The sequence below is a fragment of the Centropristis striata genome, chromosome 6 (genome assembly GCF_030273125.1).
Source record: "Centropristis striata isolate RG_2023a ecotype Rhode Island chromosome 6, C.striata_1.0, whole genome shotgun sequence".
NCBI lineage: Eukaryota > Metazoa > Chordata > Actinopteri > Perciformes > Serranidae > Centropristis > Centropristis striata.
The window spans coordinates 15,646,012-15,653,473 of NC_081522.1; the positions used below are offsets into that span (position 1 = coordinate 15,646,012).

The window sequence follows — 7,462 nt, forward strand, 5'->3', positions numbered from 1 at the left end:
TATGTGTCCATGGGTTTGTGACCTCTTTGTGTAAGCAAGTGAGCAGATAAAAACAGATAAGCCTGCATGTGAGAACATGTTGGACCTAAAGCCAGACTTTGATACAAAAAACAAAACTACACACAAAATGGGATTTGGTGGGTGAAGAGGAACAATGAAATAACTATAGATGCTTGCGAATTTTACAAGCAGCATAAAAACTGGCCCATTTTGCATTATATTGCTTTATATATTTTAATTTGGGCTGTCAATCAATTCCAGTATTGAATCACAATGAATGAAAGGTCTTTTCACAGAACTGCTGTGGACCCATTAACTATATATAAATCTATATGTATTTGTAGGTCCCTATTTATTGCATTTGACACTGCTGGTCACAATAATGCGATGTCACCCCGAAGTAACTGTTATTTCTGAGTGAAGTCCATGAGTGCAACCATCATAATCCACACTCCTCTGCTACCTGTGCAGTCTTCATGCCAGTTGTATATCTCTGATACAGTGGTGGTTGTTTTACACAAACAAACGTTAATTGACCCGACGCAACCTAGATGATTTGGGGCAAACAGGGCTGACTGCACTATCTGTGTGCTTGGCAAGCAAATGGTATTTAAGGTTTTTTTTTTTTTATGGTATTTAAGACAAGGTGTTCTCTGCTAACTCAGTTCACATAGACAGTAACTGCAAATAACTTCTCAATCTTCCCAACAGACCCATCTGGCAAGGCTTTGTAGCTATATTTGCTTTTCCAAATACCTTATTTTTTTAGCCATTGCTTGCTAGTTGCCATCTGACTCTGGGCAAAGGGTTATCATAACACAACCTGTGTTAATGTGTCAAAACAACAAGTGGCATTAAAAAGAAAAATGTGCATTAAGTAAACATGATATAATTGCATTAACTTTGATAGACGTTATTTAAATCTGGGTTTGGGCAGATGACAGTGTATAACAGTGTCTTCGGCAAAATGTCAAAATAATTGTGTTTTAAGAGATGTGTATTACAAATAAAGTATTCATAAATGTATACTGTATAAAATTGTCCAGGCAACGGGGTGTGATGCTAGACTCATGGGGTTGCATCTGCAGGCCAGTCTGGCAGAGAGACCACTCAAATCAGAGCAGACACTGAGACAGATGGTGATTTTACACCAGCTTGGGAAAAGAAATGGCTCTTTAACATCAAACCTCAGCACATTACTTTGAAACCAGCTGGCCAGACACAAAAAGGGATCGGGAGTCTGGGGAAGCAGCCAGACTCTTAAGCAGAGGTCTTGGAAAAATGGCAATTCAGGCAAGATGGAAAGCGACCCTTCCATACTACTGTCTGAGATAATTATGATGAAATCAGCATATTTTTGAAGATTGTAACTATGACAAACTAGACTAAGGCAAGCAGACAGAAGAAGAGAAGGAGAGAGAAGTGTGCAAACAACCATTTAAACCCTAATTCTAGATGGGTATTAATCATTTTATATCATTCATAACTTGAAGCTAAGCCTGTAAAGCCAACAAAGGAAATAAGTGGTTAAGAGTCCATTAAAATACTTAACAACTATTAGCCTTCCTCTTTCTTTGTCGCTCGGCGTACTCTGTGCCTGTATAGCCCTTTTACATTACATTTCATCTTATCTGCCCTTGTACTTGCTATCTCCTCACTCTCTCCCCCCAGCAGCTGAAGTGACTTCACATAATTTTTGAATGTAAATGTCAGCTGATGGTTGGAAGCTGAATAACACTCGATGGTGAGTCTGATGAAGATGGCAATGTCCTGCTTGATGCCTTGGGGCAAAGGCTGTCATAGTAAATGCTTATGCATGTCAACACATTCCCTTTCTCTGTCTGCAGAATTACAAATAAAGTGTTTAAGATAATATGATATTATACGAATATATAAGATAATAATATTCATTACAGTAAATCTTTAAAGCCACTTTGTTACCATGGATGTACCATGACATAGCTATGGATAAGCATTTACTTGTTCACTTCATTACAACTAATAGAAAGAAACTGTGCATTTTAAATCATTAAATTAAAAATACTAAATTCAAAGTATGCGAAAGTTCTTTACATAGTTATCTGTGTGTACATTCAAATGTCCCATGTCAGTGCAGATTAATGCACTAAAGTGTGCCTTTAGTCAGTAAATCGCATCTACATTCTCAAGGTCTGAGTGATACTCAGCTTTGTTATCATGCCTCATTTTTATCATCATCTGCCGTGGGAGGACGTAAGTGGTGTTGCCTCAGGTAAAGCACCTCATCAACAAGCATAGATTCTGCTTTTTATATCTGATCTCCATAAAGCAAACACTGAAGCGTGTGGCTGTCAACTACTAAGATAAGGTCAAATATATGCCTTAGCTAGGAAGCCTGACCGAAAAGGACTGTGCTCTCAAAAAATTTGAGTCCATCGGTCAAGATAAAAACTTCTTTGAAGTACAAATTAATCAGCTAAGACACCCCATGCTGACTTAAATGAACAGATCTTGGCAAGCAGTATGCTCAAAATCACCCCTAAAGACATTCAGCAGCAGCATGTCACCACGGCTAAATTACTGCTGTCATGGATGTCTGTTGATATGAACTTTCATCATCAAAGTGACAAACAACAACTTGTCGCAAACAGAGCATGCAGACTTAGTGAGAAATGCACAACATTTACTACTCATTGCCTCACAAAGCAGCAGTGCTTGTCAATACATTTATGCAGAGAATGCTGCTGGTGTTATGTGGAAATCACGCTCTTCACAACCTGCGTGATGTAGTTATGAAGGAGGTGCTACGGATCAACTTCCAGGACCTGTTCAGAGGTGATAATGTACAACACATCTTTGTAGCATCCATCTTGTTTCTACATTGTGACTTAAAGCTCATGAAAACACAGAAGAACAACTTCCTAACTCAGGGACCATCAAAAGGAGTTATGAGTTATGGAGTATGTCTGTCTTCAATCACAAGAATTAATAATATGACAGTAAAAACATTAAAGCAATTGTGTCATTCTTAAGCAGTCTGATTTTACATCTTCACAGGATTCAATTACTTTTGAATAAAATCTGCCTCAGAAATGAATGATACAACATTCAAAATCCTGTCAGGTGTTATAATCAGAAACAAAACCATGTCTCTATTGAATTGACTTGTGTGCAAATGCAAGAAAAAATGTATAGGGAAAATCTTTTGTTAAAAAACCCTTCATTTTCTGTTCTTGCTTAGAGCACATTTCCTGTAAAGGAAATAAAGATAGGATCTTAACATCTCTTATCCTCCGTCGCACCACATCTCCCTATCAAAAAAATAGATAACCAACATGAAACAGAAAAGAAAATTATACATCAATCATACAATTTTAACAGAGACATGATAACAAATATGAAAGCACCCTTGTGACAATCACTGCCATTGTGGAGTGAGCCATTTAAACAGTTTAAGAACAATAGTATGTTTCATCTTTAATCATTATTAATCTCTAGACAGATCTTTCTGTGCCATTTTCCATTTTAAATTGGGAAGATCTGACGTTCATGCAAGCACACATATAAAAACCATCATAAAATGATTATCAATGTTTTGATAAAGCTGTCTTGTTTAAATCATATTTTTTGAGGCTCTCTGGGTATTGCTTGTTTAGGTCTTGAAACCATGTTACCACAAACAATGTTAAATATATTTTAATATCAATGATTTTTAAGTTATATTTACCTTATTTTGTTTTTCTCAATTTAAATTCCGTTTCTCATTGTTTTGTTTTAACTGCCAACTTTGTGACATTTGCATAAAATATGCCCACCTTCCAGACGCCTTTAGTCACCTAATTTCAGAATAGAGCCTCGTAACAAATCACTTCCACTGTAGAAGCAAATATTAACTACACTTCTCCTGTCATTATCTGGCTCAGCACTTCCCTTTACCCCACCATCCTCTTAATAAAGTAGAAGAATAAATACTAGTGTTACAAGTGGCAGAGCCATGTTCAATTGACCAGAGAGCACTGCGTCTGAAACATGAATGAGCCGAGTCATCAGCATGACTAACAGCCAGTCAATGATCTCACAGTCCTCTCCCCTCCTCATGCACTTGGTTACTCTACATTTCAACCCTTACAGATACAAGATAATTAGACTGTGATTAAGGTTTCTCCATCAGTGGCTGAAGCATATGGTTTTCATAGCATATACGTTCTACTCTATTCTACTTTAACATGTTATCTTTCAAAACCATGTAAAAAATATTCAGGAGAGGTCATAAATATTGAAATATCACAACATTTTGTGAGAGTATACAGTACACACTAAAAAGGCAACGCAGCAGAGAGTGCATGCACTGATGCAAGCATTTAATCACAACACCAAAGATCAACACAATCCTTCTTCAGAGACACATACCATGAACTGTAGTCAGTCCTGCTCTGTGAATGCATGGGCAGGGAACTCAGAGGTCTGTCCAGAGTAAATGAACAGAAGAACCAAACGTGTCCATGTGTACAATGTGAATGCAGGATCTGTAGGCAGACATACAACAGTGGCAAGTAACAGAGGTAATAGGATCACGGCTGTCCATCTGGCCTCATCCTAACACATGCCACAGGCTATAAATAACACACTGTTGATTTACTAATTCCATCCACTTTGTGTATGTAATCAAAGGAAAACAAAGGGATATGGCTTATAAGTGATTTTGGAGACATTTTGAACCCATTTGAATTGATGATGTATGCAAGAAAATCACAACAACAACTCTAATCTTTTGAAGTACTCTTACAAAAATAAATGTCCAAGTTACTACTTTATATTGCCAACTGATTCAATACAACAATCACTCAGTGGTTTTATTTTTGCTGATCTAAACAACAATGACCAATGAGGAGGGACGTCAAACTTCCAAGTCAATCACTGAGACTCAAAACAGGTTAACTGCTCAGAGGAATGGACTGAGGGGAACTAAATCATTTTCACCAGACATAATGATTGTAGTTGATCCTCACCTAGTTTTCTGTTCTGTTGTTTATTTTCTGCTCCACAGTAGTGCTAATAATAAAATTATGTGAAATTGCTTTTTTTTTTTATTGAAAAAAAAATTATGACAGCTGAGCTGTCAAAACTGTATAAACTCTATATGCTGGCAAAGCCTGTAAGATGCTGATGAAAGCCCCAGAAAAGGCTATTGGAGCATACAATGCTATGAAAAGGTATTTGCCCCCTTCCTGATTTCTTGTATTTGTGCATATTTGTACCAGGGTGTTACAACCAGAATAAACAAAAAATACAGTTTTTAAATGATCACTTATTTTTGATGAAAACTAGTTATCCACCACCAACTGGCCCTGTGTGAAAAAAAGTAATTGGTCCCTTAGTTACTCATTCAGCCACTGAAGCAAATAGAATTGATCACTGGGTTCAATTAGAGTAGACACAATCAGGCTTGATTACTGGCAGCCCCGTTAAATCTAAACATCACTTAAAAAGAACCTTTGCAGCAAAGTGAGGTCTCAACAAGCAGCACAGTGTGCTCTGATCAAAAGAAATTGCTGTAGAGATGAGAAGGAAAGTTATTAAAATATATCAATCCGGGAAAAGTTTCAAAGCCATTTCTATGTGATTCCAACAGACCAGAGGGAGAGCCATTATCTTTAAATGTAGAAAACGTGAAACAATGGACTCTCTTCCTCAGAGTGGCCAGCCAACCAAAATTCCTCCAAAAGTACATAGACAACTCATTCAGAAAATCAGAAAATAACCCAAACAAACTGCAGGCCTCAATTTTCAAAGTTAATGTCAACATTCATGATACCACCATAAGAAAATGTTATTAATGTAGAAGTTACAAGTTGAAAACCACCACTGCTAACCAGAAAGGCTCACATTTGTGGAAAAACACTCACCCACAAGCATTTCTGTAGAAATCAGTATGTAAACCTCGAAAGTCAAAACAACAAACTCTCCTTTTACCAGCCCCATGCATGCCTCGTCTTGCTGTCATCTCCAACACCATCCACAGATACACACTCCTCCCACCGCAGACACAGAGTAACCTGATTCCAATCAAATTAATGCTTTTGCAAGTGACAGTCAGTGATCATTTAGGTCCATCACCTGTTTGAGGTCTATGAGGGAGACAGGACGGGATGAGAGGAAGAGACAGAATGAGACAGCGAGCGAGTTCCGATGTGAGAGGCAGTTGATCTGCAATGCTGCCAGAGTCTTTGGTGTCTGTATGTCAAATGCCAGTGCACTCCATAGGAATACGATAACGAGGGCTGCGTACAGAAGGAATGCCAAATGAGATATCAAACACAGAGGAGAGCTCAGAAAACACAGAGCACAGCACTGAGCCATTTAATAAGACATAGATGGAAAGATTGCCTGCCTACATTGTACTCTTACACTCTGATTCATCTGTGTTGAGACAAAACAGAGGGCGGGACAGGACATACTGTAACATATGGGTTATGCGACATAAAGAGTGACATCAAGGTATTTCCTGCAGTTGTCCTATGATGATGTATTCTTAGCTGTGTGTTTGCCATTTAGTGTGCTAGACAATGCCTAAAGATCTCATTAAAACTCTATAAACCTAAAAATACACCCTCTGATTTTGTTATAGTGATGGATAGTGACATCAGCTTTCCTCCCAACACACACGCTGTATCTTGAAATGCAACAGTGGACTATAGTCATTTAATCAATATTTAACATTGACATTACTTTACTTTTTATGGCAACATACCAGGAAAAAAATGTAGCAAACTGTTGACTTTTGATTAAAGTAACATACATGAAAATATTATTGAACTACAAAATTTTAAGTATTTAACTACAAAATCTTGAGGAGTGAGATTTGAGGAAAACAAAATAAAACAAGGCTATTATGAAAAAAACTGATGAATGTACTCACTGTGTAAAAGTAGGCTCCTAATTTGATGGATTTAAGAAGCTCAGAGGCAGCATAACTCCAATGATGTTATGGGTTTAAATTTGTCTCAATAATATCTGCAAACGCACAGCGGGTGATCTACAAATAGTCCTTGATTTGCACACATATTTTGCTATCCACAAATACAAATTTCTAATTTGTAACTTGTATTTTGGTTTTTACAAATACGTGTGTATTTGTAAATATATTGTGTATTTGTTAATACCCAATTTTCCATTTGTAAAACTGAAAATTCTGTTTGTGAAGTGTGACTCTTCATTTGTAAATCATCAATCACACACACACATCTCTTTCCTCAAAGACGCATTTTTGAGACGTTCTTGACAAGATCCACACTGATCCACAAACAAACAGCTTGTGATTCACAAATGGCTCGCCATAGGATTTGTAACTTGTGTGTTGGATTTTACAAATAAATTTGTATTTGTAAAACTGAAAATTCCGCTTATGAAATGTGATTCAGCATTTGTGGATCGCCAATCACACACACGCATCTCTTTCCTCAATGATGTATTTTTGAGACGT

At 37.2% G+C, this 7,462-nt stretch overlaps 1 protein-coding gene across 2 annotated transcripts in view; it reads right to left on the reverse strand.

Annotated features, from left to right (window-relative positions):
- Nucleotides 1-7,038, reverse strand: part of shank3a (SH3 and multiple ankyrin repeat domains 3a) — a 183,914-nt gene extending 176,876 nt beyond the window's left edge. The window contains exons 1-3 of one of the 2 annotated variants that reach the window (XM_059335863.1): nucleotides 6,899-7,038; nucleotides 6,097-6,260; nucleotides 4,390-4,505 (exon numbers count right to left, since the gene is read on the reverse strand). The gene's annotated coding sequence lies outside the window, so the exon portion shown is untranslated. The remainder of the gene's footprint in view (nucleotides 1-4,389; nucleotides 4,506-6,096; nucleotides 6,261-6,898) is intronic. The other variant, XM_059335864.1, reaches the window with a different exon arrangement.
- Between the last annotated feature and the right edge of the window lie 424 nt (nucleotides 7,039-7,462).